At 38.9% G+C, this 14608-nt stretch overlaps 1 pseudogene; it reads right to left on the bottom strand.

Annotated features, from left to right (window-relative positions):
* Window positions 1-1400: 1400 nt before the first annotated feature.
* Window positions 1401-4087, bottom strand: LOC126587315 (U-box domain-containing protein 15-like; annotated as a pseudogene).
* Window positions 4088-14608: the final 10521 nt, after the last annotated feature.

The raw sequence follows: 14608 nt of genomic DNA, 5'->3' as shown, positions 1-14608 counted from the left end.
AGTTTTATCGAGATTCTACGTGTCAGTAATTATGTACAAGTTAAAAATTTGAAACCATATTTTAGTCATCGCAAATTAAACAACAACAACAACAAAGCCTACTTCTACAAAGGGGGAATTTCATTTAGGATTCATTGTCATATGGATTCGGCGTAAGAACGGAGTGCCAGCTGTCGACTGCTCGACACCCTCTCCCTCCTTCTTTATCCGGACTTAAAGCCGACAATGTAAGATAAACTTACACAGAATGAGCTTTTAAAATTAATCCAAAGTGGTCATGTGATCGGCCGTATCAACTTGTGTGTAGAATTTGAGAAGATGCATAAATTGTAAATGAAAAGGACATTAGGATTATGAGTGGTGGATAGATTTCATTATGTTTACTACACGTTGCTTGTTGCAAAATATTATCTTTAATTACTTATTTCTTTATCAACTTTTTTGGTATATTTTTTGTTGGATTGCTATTAGAAATTTTCTCTGGACTTTCAGGAAATAAAATGTGATGTGGTCCTCATCAGCAGCTTCATGTACTGGTTTTTTATTTCGTTGATTCTATTGTTCTATCTGCGGGTCTTTTTTTGTCCCCCCGTTTGTCTCTTTTTGTATTACATTATTAAATTTCTGGAGATAAAATATAAGATGGTCGTTTTACCGAGAAGTTAGCATTTTCTAATTGTTCTGAGTGGGAAAGAAGTAGCCTAATTTTGTAGGTAATGGCTAAATTCCAGGTCTTGATTCTTTAAGACCATTTTGTGCATGTTAAAGAATAAAGCTACTTCTTTAGTACGATTAACCAAATCTTATAACTAGTTTGAAAATCTTACAAGTAATATGACCCCCTATTTAAAAAAAAAAAGAAAAAAGAAAAAAAAGGAGGGTCAAGTAGCTTTGCAGCACAATTAACACTTCCACATGAAACTAAATAATAATATCACATTGAGCCAATCTGAATCTGAGTTTGACTAAACATGGTTTAGATTAATATATTCCACTCTTTTATCAATATGTTTTCATTGTACTATGCATCCAATGAGACACTAATTAATAATTCATATGATGATCGGGAAGTTTTCAATCCAGTAGTCATTTTTACACTCTCGTTTTTTGTCTCCACAACTTTACTCCTACTCTTGTGGTACAGCCCTTGATTCTCCTTTGTTTATATGATATTGGAAAGTTTTCGATAGGATAGTGATTTTCACTCTCGTTTTCTGTCCCTGCAACTTTACTCCACCCTTGTTCATCTTCCTTGATTTTTTTGCAATTTGTTCAATCTGAATTCTAGAAAAAAGGGACGAGTAAATAGAGAGAAAAGGGAGTGAGAAAATCATTTCCCCTTTCAAAACATAATGGGAGCTATGCAGAAGAAAGAAGATAAAGGAACAGTCTAAGAATCTGTATGTAAAGATATCTTCTCTCACTCATTAGAATCAACAACTTTCAGCATAATTAGGCTGCATTCAAGAATCAATATATAAGGAAAGGATTAACTACAAATCCAATCATTTTGTATGAAATGTTGGGGAATGTTTTCAAATTTACTCATCTGCTGCAAAAGGGAATTTGCTTTCCTTTGCCCTCTGTTGGTTCCACATCTAGCCAGCTTCACCTGATGCTCATAAACACCGTACTGAAGTGCAGCCAAAGTGACTGACGAATTGTTACGAATTGTTCAATCCCAGCTCCAGAAGAACTGATGTAGCACATTCCTTGTTCTTTGGGGTCCCGTCCTCTATAATTTCAACCAGTGTTTCAATGAAAGACAGCTAGTGCAGCGCATTTTGACCCTCGGGGTGTGATGCAAGGAGTAACAACGTCGAGAGGGCTTCATCCGTCATGCCCAAGTTCTTATGCTCAAGCAAATGAAGCAATGGCGGTATTAGGCCAGCGTTGATGGCTCTAGACTTGTTGGCTTGGTTTAAAGACAAGTTGAATAATGCAGTGGCAGCATCCTTTTTGCCACGGACTGTTCCATTTTGCAGAACATCTACCAAGGGAGGAATTCCATTCAAAGCCCCCACCAGTACTTTGTTTTCGCCAAGCATCGATAAACTGAACAATGTAGCAGCAGAATTCCCTCCAGCTTCATCTGTTCCATGCTGCAGTATTTCAACTATACCGGGAATAGACCCTTCTCTGGCTATGAGCCTTTTGTTTGCCTCGTCAATTGACAAATTTAAAAGCGCTGTCACGGTGTAGTCTTGAATCTTGGAATCCAGATATGAAAGGAGCTTAATCAACTGGGGGATTCCTCCACTGTTAGCAATCAAAATTCTGTTTTCCGGATTCTCCTTGGAGAGTATTCGGATTTTATGATTGGCTTTTTTCTCAAAACATCCAGCTGACATGAAGATAGATTTTGGACTAAGTGGGATACTTCCTCTATGATTCGGTAGAAGAGCCATCCGAACTTGCGCAAGGATCCTTCTTGGGGAGGTCATAATTATTCTTCTCACACCATTGCTGAATTGGGCTCTTGAGGGCGAAATTTGGCGCTAGGGATAAGTGATCCAACGTTTGTCCCGTCTTTGGGCAGGTGCGGTGATTCGAATCCAGCCACTTTTGTATGCTTGCTCTCTCATAAGTCTTCAGAAAAATGCAGGAAAACTATCTCAGACCCCATGTTAGGCACTTGAGAAAATTCAACTATAGTTGGACTTTAGGCAACTTTTTTTCTGGATCAAAGTTTTCAGTTATGGTAATAACAGGGATTGATACAGACGCTTAAACGCTAACTTATGATCCATAAACCAAAATGTAAAAACACTTTGAATAAGAGGTATTGACTCTAGCAATTCATAAATGGTAATAACCAGTTGCAGAAAGTGTTTAGATGGTCTAATTAATCAGAAAAAGCTCACCTATCCCTAGGTTAATATCCCCAAAGTCATCTCTATATCTCACTACTCACGCAATTCACCGCGAGGAGTGAGCTGCAGACATTGGGGATTTACCCCGTGACAGGTGAGTCGTCCTCCAATTCGAGATTACCTGTCCTGTTGCCACAATGACAGGATCAGTCATGATCTCCATAGTAATTGGACAGAGAAATTCATGAGGAATCATCAAAGACTGACACCTCCTTAGACTTCTTGTCGAAACAGGACCATCAAGCAAGAAATCCTCGTAAATACCTGCAATTTCCTTGAACTTTCCCAGAAGATCAGTGATTTGTTGAATGCTTTCAGCATTCTGCCTCACCGATCTCTTAGCCAGCTTTCTAACCGCCACTGTTTCCTCCTTCGAGTCTGCAATGGAATGAAGTTCCAGCTTCTTGGCAAACCTTTCCAGAATTGCACTGTCTGCATTCCTGCATTCCTCTTCCTTAGAGAACACAACCATCATGTCCATTGCTAGCTCTATGTCACGTGTGTCAGCGCGTTTCTTTGCCCGTTTGAGCTGCACGAGCATTATCTCAACCTGAAAATCAATACAAAAATCGACCAATTTTACAAGCACATCAGTAATTTATTAACCCAAATTCAGAATTTCTGTCCAAGTCTACTTTTAAGAAAATTTTCCATTTTTTGACAAGCGATATTAGTGAGGGGGGTTTGAACACAGGACGCCAGTCCTCGACTGCAATATAAACACTCTTAACCACTTAGCAACAATCTCTTACGATATGTTATAACATAATTTGAAGATGGCTAAAGCAAAACAAGGAAAATTTAAAAGGAAACGGAATCCAAGTTACTTGATCTTTGACTTCAGCTGAGATCCCCAGCTCACTGTATGGCATATCCAAAGCCTGGCTTAATTTTTATCATAAACTGCATGAAATCTTCCATCACTGCCTCACTTTCCAGTGTCTAAAATCATGTTTTAACCACACAAAAAAAAGCAACAAAACCATTAATCTGAGGACCCAAAAAGCCAAAAGCCAATTCTAGAGAGAGAAAGAGAGGAGAGTGAGAGAGATAAGACTCACCAAGTAAATCTTGCTTCCACATCTGCAGTTCTTCAGCAACTTATTGGCTGAAAAAAGTGCTTTCTTCAGATTGACCAGAGAATTTATAGCATTTGTTGTAGAAGTAATCTTGAATATATCCAATTCCCTCACCTCTTCCAGAACTGCCAACATTCTTCTCCCCAACCTCCATCACTGTCTGCCTCTCTGCCATTTCCCACTGGTACCACTTCACTAGCTCTATATGTCTAAGCTATACAAAACACTCCTGAAAAGGGTCTTTAAATCTTACAAATCTTCAACTTTTCCCGGACAACTGGTGAATTTCCCGAGAAAGTAATTAAAACCCGCTAATTACTATGATTGTGTAACAAATAAAACTTAGATTTTTATGTTTAAAGCCACACAGTTGGTCTTGTTGGTATATGGTCCAGCCCATGATCAATGTTCTAGATTATTCTAGTAAGCAAGAGATGAGGCTGGAGCTTGCTAGACAATTCTAGAATGTTATTAAGTTGATGGAAGAAGCTAGAGAGTACTAGCTTCCTTGGTTGCAAATGGAAAGATCTAGAAGCTACAAGTATATGGCTAGTCTAGATTTTTCTATACTAGAGGTTTGAAGAAGGAACTAGAAACTAGTAGAATGCCAAGCCCTCACCTATAAATATGGGTGTGATGTAACCAATTGAGAACTAAGAGTGAGTAGCAAAGGATCAAGTCCAAAGCTAGAGTTCCACTCCAAGAGTGAGAGTGAGAGTGTTCCACTACACATTGTGTGAGTGAAGTTTAGAGTGATAGAAAGTGTGTGTTATACTTTCTTGTATCCATCAAGCCTTGTCTTTGGCTTGGTAAGACTACTCTTGTTGTATTCATCTTTTTTTCATATAGTGAAGATTCCTTGTTTGGTGGACGTAGGTATAAATTGCCGAACCACATAAATTCTTGGCGTCCATTTTCTACTTTACCTTGTGCATTCTCTATCTTGTAGTACCGACATTCCTAACAAGTGGTATCAGAGCCCGGTTGGCTCGTACTACGAGATGGAAGGAAGTGGCACTATGATCAAACTCACCAACTCCAATTGGGTAACATGGAAGCCAAGGATGGAGGACATTCTCTATTGCAAGGATTTGCATGAGCCAATTGAAGGAGATGCCGCTAAGCCCGAGAGCATGTCCGATGCCGAGTGGAAGAAGATGAATCGCAAGGCTATTGGCACAATTAGACAATGGGTGGATGATAGTGTTTTTCACCATGTGTCTAATGAAACCAATGCTCGCGAGTTTTGGACGAAGCTTGAGTCCTTGTTCGAGAAGAAGACCCCAGCCAAGAAAGCCTTCTTGATCAAAGAGCTCATCAATGTGAAGTACAAGGATGGTTTAAGTGTAGCAGAACACTTGAACAATTTCCAGAATATCATCAACCAGTTGGCTACTATGAAAATGACGATCGAGGACGAGCTACAAGCGCTCTTGTTACTTGGATCCTTGCCAGACAGTTGGGAGACCTTTGTGGTGAGTATAAGTAACTCTGCTTCTAATGGTGTTCTTACTCTTGATAATGTTAAAAATAGCATGCTCAATGAAGAAACAAGGAGAAAGACTTCTGGCACAGATAGCAGCCAAGTATTTGTCACAGAGAACCGCGGAAGAAGCAAGAGTAGAGGGCCTAGAGGTCATGGCAGGAGTCCTAGCCGATCCAAGTCAAGGTTCAGGGGTGCATGCCACCATTGTGGCAAAGAAGGCCATATGAAGAAAAATTGTCGAGTTTGGAAGAGAGAGCAAAGGGAAGGAAACAATCAGAAGAAAGATGATACTGGCAATACCACTGCTGTCATATGTGGTGATGTACCAGAAATATTGTCTGTTGGTGAATGTCTGCATATGGGCAACTCTGACAGAGACATTGAATGGATCTTTGACAATGGAGCTTCCTTCCATGCTACGTCTAAACGGGAGTTCTTCAGTACATACAAAGAAGGTGACTTTGGCATAGTGAAGATGGGGAATGAAAGCTATTCCAAAATTCTTGGAATTGGTGATATATGTCTAAGAACTAATCTCGGCTGCCAATTGATGTTGAAAGATGTGAGACATATTCCTGATATACGTCTCAATCTGATATCCATTGGTACCCTTGATCGACAAGGATATTATCACCATATTGGCGAAGGAAAATTGAAGCTTACTAAAGGCTTAATGGTGGTAGCAAGAGCACGACTTTGTTGTACGTTGTACCGGTCAAATGCCAAGGTTTTGAAAGGTGAGTTGAATGCTGTGGAGGACTCATCTCTAGACTTGTGGCATAAGAGGCTAGGTCACATGAGCGAGAAAGGCCTACAGGTTTTGGCAAAGAAGTCTCACATTCCCTTTGCCAAAGGTACGTCGTTAAACTCTTGTGAGCACTGTTTATTAGGAAAACAAAGAAGAATTAGTTTTTCGATTCCATCTACAAAGAAAGGAAACTTGTTAGATCTTGTTTATTCAGATGTGTGTGGTCCCATGGAAGTCGAGTCACTTGGAAGAAATAAATATTTTGTTACTTATATTGATGATGCTTCACGAAGGGTGTGGGTGTATTTGTTGAAATCCAAAGACCAGGTGTTTCAGACATTCCAGGAGTTCCATGCCATGGTGGAGAGGGAAACTGGGAAACCTCTCAAGTGCCTTCGTAGCGACAACGGCGGCGAGTACACATCTCACCAGTTTAGAGAGTATTGTGTAAAACATGGCATACGTCATGAGAAGACAGTTCCTGGAACTCCACAACATAATGGTGTTGCTGAAAGAATGAACCGAACCATCATGGAGAAAGTCAGGTGTATGTTGAGGACTGCAAAGTTATCTAAGCAGTTCTGGGGTGAAGCTGTAAGGACAGCCTGCTATTTGATCAACCGATCTCCATCAGTACCATTAGGTCTTGATGTTCCAGAGAGAGTATGGACTGGTAATGATGTGTCTTACTCTCATCTGAAGGTGTTTGGTTGCAAAGCTTTTGTGCATGTGCCCAAAGAGCAGAGATCGAAGTTAGACTACAAAGCTACACCGTGCATCTTTCTTGGTTATGGCGGTGAAGATTTTGGTTACAGATTATGGGACCCATACCAGAAGAAGTTTATCCGAAGTAGAGACGTGGTCTTTTATGAAGATCAAACAATTGGGGATTCGGATAAAGAGGCACAACCAGATGGCGCAGTCAGAGGAGTTGATCCATTAGCTTCAGATGAAGAAAGTCACGATGACATCCCTGAAGCAACTGCCAATGAAGTGCCTGCAGAATCAGATAATGCTGATCAAGAGGAGCCTGATCAAGATGTGCCAGACCATGAGATTGCTGATCAGGGGGAGCCTAGTCAAGAAGAGCAGATTCAAGGAGAATCCAATCAGGGGGAGCCTCTAGCCCCGCAAGAGAATGAAGATCAGGTCAGAAGATCCAGCAGAAGTCGAAGACCGTCTACCAAGTATTCTTCATCAGAGTATATCATGTTGACTAATTATGGAGAGCCCGAAACATATGAGGAGGCCAGAGCTCATAACGACAGTGACAAATGGATGAAGGCAATGGAGTCGGAGATGGATTCCTTATCAAAGAATGATACCTATGAGCTGGTGGAGCTTCCAAAGGGCAGGAAAGCATTGAAAAACAAGTGGGTGTTCAAATTGAAAAGAGACGACAACATGACAAGGTACAAGGCTCGTTTGGTTGTCAAAGGTTTTGGTCAAAAGAAAGGAGTTGACTTTGATGAGATTTTCTCACCGGTGGTGAAGATGACTTCCATTCGAGTTATCCTTGGTATGGCAGCAAGCATGGATCTTGAGCTCGAGCAGTTAGATGTTAAAACTGCATTTCTCCACGGCAATTTAGAAGAGGAGATATACATGGAGCAACCCAAAGGCTTTGAAGTCAAAGGTAAAGAAAATTTGGTGTGCAAGCTTAAGAAAAGTTTATATGGTCTTAAGCAGGCTCCGAGACAGTGGAATAAGAAGTTCAACTCATTCATGGTGAGTAATGGGTACAAGAGAACTCATGCTGACTCTTGTGTCTATATCAAACAATTTTCTGGAGGTACATTCATCATCTTATTGCTTTATGTTGATGACATGTTGATTGTCGGACAAGATGCTTCTATGATTAAAAAGCTCAAAGAAGAGTTATCTAAGTCCTTTGACATGAAGGACTTAGGGCCAGCCAAGCAGATTTTGGGCATGGAGATAATTCGTGACAGAAAATCCAAGAAGTTGTGGCTGTCACAAGAAAAGTATGTTGAACGGGTGCTTGAAAGGTTCAACATGAAAGCAGCCAAACCGGTAAGCTCACCTTTAGCCAATCATATCAAGTTGAGCAAAGAGTCATGTCCAAAAACATATGAAGAAAAGGAGAAAATGGCAGTTGTTCCCTACTCTTCAGCAGTAGGAAGTATCATGTATGCAATGGTGTGCACACGGCCAGATATTGCTCATGCAGTAGGTGTGGTGAGCAGGTTTCTCTCTAATCCAGGGAAGGACCACTGGGAAGCTGTTAAGTGGATTCTCAGATATTTGAAAGGGACTTCTAAGATGTGCTTGTGCTTTGGCGGTTCCAAACCAATCTTGGAAGGATTTACAGATGCTGACATGGGAGGTGACCTGGATGGTAGAAAATCTACGTCTGGGTACTTGTTTACTTTTGCAGGGGGAGCCGTGTCTTGGCAATCCAAGTTACAAAAGTGCATTGCTTTGTCCACAACCGAGGCTGAATACATAGCCGCTACAGAAGCATGCAAGGAGTTGTTGTGGCTGAAGCGGTTTCTCCAAGAGTTGGGTTTGAAGCAAAGTGATTATGGCGTTTATTGTGATAGTCAGAGTGCTCTGGACTTGAGCAAGAACACTACATATCATTCACGCACTAAGCACATTGATATTCGTTATCACTGGATTAGAGACGCTATCGAGAACAAGTTGCTGCAGCTGAAGAAGATTCATACCGATAATAATTCTTCAGACATGTTGACAAAGGTAGTCACAAAATCAAAGTTGGAATTCTGCATTAAGGCTGCTGGGATGAACTCCAGGTAACTTGGAGTCATGATCGGAATTCCTCCCTCATGGACTGGAGGGGGAGATTGTTGGTATATGGTCCAGCCCATGATCAATGTTCTAGATTATTCTAGTAAGCAAGAGATGAGGCTGGAGCTTGCTAGACAATTCTAGAATGTTATTAAGTTGATGGAAGAAGCTAGAGAGTACTAGCTTCCTTGGTTGCAAATGGAAAGATCTAGAAGCTACAAGTATATGGCTAGTCTAGATTTTTCTATACTAGAGGTTTGAAGAAGGAACTAGAAACTAGTAGAATGCCAAGCCCTCACCTATAAATATGGGTGTGATGTAACCAATTGAGAACTAAGAGTGAGTAGCAAAGGATCAAGTCCAAAGCTAGAGTTCCACTCCAAGAGTGAGAGTGAGAGTGTTCCACTACACATTGTGTGAGTGAAGTTTAGAGTGATAGAAAGTGTGTGTTATACTTTCTTGTATCCATCAAGCCTTGTCTTTGGCTTGGTAAGACTACTCTTGTTGTATTCATCTTTTTTTCATATAGTGAAGATTCCTTGTTTGGTGGACGTAGGCATAAATTGCCGAACCACATAAATTCTTGGCGTCCATTTTCTACTTTACCTTGTGCATTCTCTATCTTGTAGTACCGACATTCCTAACAGGTCTGACTACAACTAGGTTGGAGTCAGAGAGGACTCTTTGCTAACACGTTTACTATATGCAGGACATGAGACCTGGATCAGACAAACAAGGGTTTCGGGTTTGCGATCCCATAGGTTTTGATTTTACAGTTAAATTAGTGACAAAGATAAGTTGTGCTTGCGACAATCACCAAGCGCGAGTCGTTTACTTATTCATTGTTATGCCTTATGAAATTCAACTTCATCAGCGGTCGACAATTACTTGTATGCACATAGACTAACGTCCATTATATTAATGTCCATTTGACCTACTACCTCTTGAAATCGGGATGACACATACGGCACTGATGCATGTAAATGCATGCACAGCAGCAGACTAAGGACGTCGTAGACTGAATTAGAAGTTGAACTGGTAAAGCCCAACTAAAATCAAGTTTATCCAAGAATGTGCAAATCATATTCTCAACCTCTCCCAAATTTGATCAACATTTGCCGAGCTCAGAGTCTGTGTTGACCTCCGAAAAACACATGTTAACACCAGTGATATATGAAGGGTAACAAAGTTTTAGAAGGATGAAGCAGTAGCTTCTAGGACGAAGTCGATCGATTTAATACTATTAGCAGCCGGGCCAAAGCGAAAGAAAATGAGGCCAATCCGAGCCACTAGTTGAGTGTCGAAGGAGGCATTGCGAGTCTATATTTTGAGCTCAATCTTGATATACTAAAACCACTATTTGATTATAAAGTTGGGACCAAACCAATTTGATAACTTTAGAGAGGTTATTACTTAATAGAGTTGGAGCTAAAAAATATTATTTTTTTACTTAGTTATCCTTTATGAAAATTGTATAGATTGTAAAGAACTACCAGTAGAGCCCGTCAATTTCCAAGATGTAACATTGAAAAGAAAAAAAACACCCTATATATAAAATCTAGTGCATGTGTGTATGTAGTGCTCACTTTAATGCTTCTCCGTAAATATGCTTGAGAAGCTAAAAACATTATGGCTTCACCAAGAAGATTTCCATGTTGACAAGGAATTACATCCCCGCAAGCCCAATGACATGCTATCAATTCTAAAAAATCAAACATTGTCCCAAACAATTATATAGAAATATTTTAGCTCAACATAAACATTTATATGCGGCGACATTGCATATTTTTGTACTTATTGACAATTATAGTAGTATCCCTATCTTTTTAATTTATTATTATTAAGGGGAGAGAGAGAGAGGGTTTGAAACTATTACAATAATTTTGAGGATGGAGAGTTCCGAACTGGCTGACATACATGAATAGAAACTTAACACCCTAACTACTAAGATATTAGATCACATGCATGGTAGTATCCTCATGATGAACCGTAGTTTCTTTAATTCATATGAAAGAATAAACGCTCTCCATATCAAACGAGTTTTTCTAAAGAAAAACTAATGAAAATAACTTGAAAACTTTGAATTTTAATCAAAAAGACAAAAATGTGTTTTAAGTGAATAGTACCGGGAGTGACTTTTTAGAGTTAAAATGTCCTTAACGTTAAAAGTGAACGGTACCAGGAATGTTTTGTTAAGATTCCTTTTTTTCTAAACATGATCTTTTAAACAAGAATAAAGAGAATGAAAAGTTGTGTAGTAAAATGATGCATATAATGAAAAGTTAAGACATATCTCCGTATTGAAAAGTTACTCTCTTATGCGAAAATACTCGTTGAAATCATTCCTGAAAATATAAATATATCGTTCGCTAATATTATAATAAGATTATAAAGATTTTAATGGCAGACAGTAAATTTTCCAAATTGAATTCTTGATTGGTAGCAAAATCAGTTGTGCTTAGCCCATGAGTTGAGCCGAGTTTGTGGGGGTGCTTAAGAAAACATTCAAAATGTTCAATTTGACCCGTTAACAAGGATTAAAAATTAGTAATTACAGATTGGATTGAATCTGCAGAGTGGAAGAATTATGCCTCATTTGGATGGAGTATTTTCCACGTCAACCTTGACTTCATGCTTGGGGTCTTTGTAATTAAGTCTTTTTAAGGGCCACAAATCGAAAGCCGAAGAAAGTTCCGACTTGTGAGTGATTGCCAGCCACCACATTTCGCTGGTCAACGTCTTCTTCTCGGCATGTGGTATGTGGTTGCACGATACATGCACCTCCAAGCTTATTAGGTCAAGTCATTGTTCCTTTCATTACTATTATTACTTAAGTATTGATCAACGTAATTATTTTATATCGATGATATATTTAATTTGCAAACTTAGTCTACCAAACATCACTCTTACTGAAATATAAACATTTGTTTGGTATCAAATACAAACATTTATGTTTGAAAGGTGACTCGAAGCTCATTTTTACTGCATTCTACATCATTGTCTTATTTCTTGGAGAATTAATTCTCTTGATAATCTTGTATTTAGCTTCTACCTTAGAGTATACTAATTTTAGTCATATTTGGCGAGAGGCTAACTTTGTCGCCGATACTTTAGCCAATTATGCTCATTTTATTCCTTCTGATGTAATTTGGGCTTGCAACCAACCCCCTCTCTCCTATTAGGCAAGCATTGTTGTGTGATGTTTTATGTACTGGTGGACCTCGTGACTTTATACTAGTGTTTAGTGTTATATATTTCTTTCCTTTAAGTGAGAGGATTTATGTTTGAAATCTTTAGAGTGTGAGTTTGCAACCGAAATTATGGTTGACCTATTATTTGGCTGTGCACAATCTTCACCCTCCCAATATCATTGTATCCAGTAAAATATGCTATAATGTTTAACTTTCGTGAAAACGGCTTCTACCACGGTCCATATGTAATTATAAAAAATTATGAGTGTTGATATTCTCACCCCAGTGTCTTATTTTCCCACCCACCATTTAATAAAAATGTTAATGACATGTTTATCCTTTTAAAAGAAGACTTCTAAATCCCTATTTAATTAATTACAAAAATTCAAAAAAAAAAACATAATTTAAAATAATAAATAAATAATGGTGTGTGGGGTGTGATATATGCGTTCGAGAGAGGCTGGGAAAGATTTGGGCTACAATCGGCATAAAGGTTGGAGGAAAGAGTGGTGTGTGCTAGATGGAGGCGAGAAACTTCAATGGAGCCTCTACGGTGCGGCGGTAGGTGTGAATACTGGGCATTTGGAGGGGGGGTGGGTGGTAGGGAATATCGGTGTAAATAAAGGGTGGGGATTTGGAAAGAGGGAGGGGGGGAATTGGGAATATCGGTGTAAATAAAGGGTGGGGATTTGGAAAGAGATTTTTGGGGGGGGGGGGTGGGGGGAATTGGAGTAGGAAAAGATATTATGAAAGGGATGCGATGAGTTTAAGGACATGCGTGATTTGAAGGAGATGATGAATGTCCAAGGCTTGCATTTTCTTTCAATTTTTTTTATTTATTTAAATATTAGCAAGGTTCTAAAAGTCGCTAGGCACTAGTCGGGTGGCGGGCTGGGGCCTAGCGCCTAGGCGCCTAGGCGGACTAGGCGGATTTAAGTAAATCTATCATATTTCATGTAAATAAGTGTCTGCTTCTACTTGAAATATATATAATTTCATCATAACTACAAAATAGAATGCATATATATCATGAAGTATTGGAACATAATGAAAACATGTGAAATAAGGATATAATGTTTGTTCATTCAAATATGCAACAAGTCTCTTACAATTTATTGGAAAAAAACAAAATGCAAAATGAAAGTTATGTATTTTCTGTCTAAGTGAGTTGCAACCTAGGCGGGTGCCTAGGTGGTCTAGGCGGTGGGCTGAGGCCTAGGCATTAATCGGGGCGGTGGGCTGGGGCCTAGCACCTAGGCGGGGCCTAGGCGGCGCTAGGTGGGGATTTTTAAAACAATGAATATTAGAGATGTATTAGGGTTATTTTGGGAATAATGGTGGGTGGGAAAATAACATTTTACATTTTTTACTTTTTATGGTGGGTGAGATTATCATGTGAGTGGGAAAATAAGACACTGGGGTGGGTCTAGTAGCACTCAAAATTATTTATAGGCCAATTTACCTTTATGGTCATCATCATATAGAGTTTGTAGAGGAATATGGGAAGGAAAATTAAATTGTTTTGGCAAGAAAAAGGTAAAAACCAAAAGGGGAAACTGAATCTGCAATGGAGGTAGACACCACACTATTTGCTAAGATGATTGTAATAAGATAACCAAATTCAAGGAATACTAACATTGCTCTTCGATGTCTGTAATTCTTTTCCTTTGTTGTCTTGCAAATGAAGTCAATTCATATGATTTTGTCACTAATTAATGTTAAAGTTTAAAGGTTCAAAATGAAAATGTTGGTGTAGAATTAATACGATTATATATCACCTGATCACATTACGTGATAATTGATTGGTTAAACGATGTGAATTGATATTAGCGCTTTGAAATAATCATCACACACTCATTGTTTCTTTAACAATACATTGGTTTGAAATTTCAATAACAGTTCTAGAAAAAACAAAGAAAAAGGAAAATTAATTTGTGGATGCTTAATACATAGTAGTTCTTTTGACAATCTTTTTCAATTTCACCTTACCCATTGCTACACCCAAAACAAAAACAAAAAATAATGCAAAATGGCTTGTAACTCAAATAATTAAAGCGTTTAACCTAATTAAAGTATTTATTCTTGTACTCGAAATTTTTAGGTTGGATTTTTTAACCTTGAGATTTAAATAAAAAAAATAAGGGCAAAAAGTGTTTCATGAAGGAGCTTCTAGGAGACTAGGGATATTATCCTCAGTGCTGTAGAGCGTACCCCAAATTTCCGAAATTAACCCTGGGAAAAAGCTAAATTAATAGCGTAGAGCGTAGTTAACGGGCTTATTACTAGAGACAAAATGGTCAAAAGGCCAAGCCCAACCAATCAAAGAAACAAACAAAGCCCGGAGATCTGTCATCATTTGAAATAATAAATAGGGCAGGCAGCACAAAAGCGAGATAGCCGTTAGACACAAACCATCGGGACTCTTAGGTAGTATGAAGATCCGACGGTTAGCAATGTAG

Source organism: Malus sylvestris, chromosome 10 (assembly GCF_916048215.2).
Source record: "Malus sylvestris chromosome 10, drMalSylv7.2, whole genome shotgun sequence".
NCBI lineage: Eukaryota > Viridiplantae > Streptophyta > Magnoliopsida > Rosales > Rosaceae > Malus > Malus sylvestris.
The sequence above is the reverse complement of the archived record's forward strand: the minus strand, read 5'-3'. Positions and strand labels throughout refer to the sequence as shown.